Source organism: Perkinsus marinus (assembly GCF_000006405.1).
Source record: "Perkinsus marinus ATCC 50983 genomic scaffold scf_1104296934900, whole genome shotgun sequence".
Lineage (NCBI taxonomy): Eukaryota > Perkinsozoa > Perkinsida > Perkinsidae > Perkinsus > Perkinsus marinus.
The window spans coordinates 1-867 of NW_003214609.1; the positions used below are offsets into that span (position 1 = coordinate 1).

Below are 867 nucleotides of genomic sequence, written 5' to 3' on the forward strand. Positions count from 1 at the left end.
AAATTTCTGGTCTGGTACGAGAACCAGGAGCAGGATGGCCCATTCTGTGAACGGGACAGGAAAATTATTGATTCATATACTTAATCTGTGCGCCACTTTAGCTTAGTGGTAGAGCGTCTGCTTCGTAAGCAGAAGGTCGTCAGTTCAATCCTGGCAAGTGGCTTACAGCAGCATTAGGCTCTAGTCGGGTATGAGGAGCAGGAGCAGGTTTGCTCACTCCGCAAAGGATACAGGAAGATTATTGATTTATGCAGTTATTTTGTGCGCCACTTTAGCTTAGTGGCAGAGCGTCTGCTTTGTAAGCAGAAGGTCGTCAGTCCGATCCTGGCAAGTGGCTTATAACACCATAAATATCTGGTCTGGTACGAGAAGCAGGAGCAAGATGCCCATTCTGTGAAGGGGACACGAAAATTATTGATTCATATGGTTAGTCTGTATGTCACTTTAGCTTAGTGGTAGAGCGTCTGCTCCGTAAGCAGAAGGTCGTCAGTTCAATCCTGGCAAGTGGCTTACAGCTGCATTATGCTCTAGTCGGGTATGAGAAGCAGGAGCAGGTCTGCTCACTCCGCAAAGGATACAGAAAGATTATTGATTTATGTACTTATTCTCTGCGTCACTTTAGCTTAGTGGCAGAGCGTCGGCTCTGTGAGCAGAAGGTCGTCAGTCCAATCCTGGCAAGTGGCTTATAGCACCATAAATTTCTGGTCTGGTACGAGAAGCAGGAGCAGGATGGCCCATTCTGTGAAGGGGACAGGAAAATTATTGATTCATATAGTTAGTGTGTGTGTCACTTTAGCTTAGTGGTAAAGCGTTGCTTCGTAAGCAGAAGGTCGTCAGTTCAATCCTGGCAAGTGGCTTACAACAGCA

The 867-nt window shown here is 46.5% G+C and overlaps 5 non-coding genes across 5 annotated transcripts; all 5 read left to right on the top strand.

Annotated features, from left to right (window-relative positions):
• The first annotated feature begins 91 nt into the window (after positions 1–91).
• On the top strand, positions 92–163 carry Pmar_PMAR008605. Its single transcript has one exon. It is a non-coding gene; the product is annotated as a tRNA-Thr (tRNA).
• Positions 164–265: 102 nt separating this feature from the next.
• On the top strand, positions 266–337 carry Pmar_PMAR008606. Its single transcript has one exon. It is a non-coding gene; the product is annotated as a tRNA-Thr (tRNA).
• Positions 338–438: 101 nt separating this feature from the next.
• On the top strand, positions 439–510 carry Pmar_PMAR008607. Its single transcript has one exon. It is a non-coding gene; the product is annotated as a tRNA-Thr (tRNA).
• A 102-nt stretch (positions 511–612) lies between these two features.
• Positions 613–684, top strand: Pmar_PMAR008608. Its single transcript has one exon. It is a non-coding gene; the product is annotated as a tRNA-Thr (tRNA).
• Positions 685–786: 102 nt separating this feature from the next.
• Positions 787–857, top strand: Pmar_PMAR008609. Its single transcript has one exon. It is a non-coding gene; the product is annotated as a tRNA-Thr (tRNA).
• The last annotated feature ends 10 nt before the right edge of the window (positions 858–867 follow it).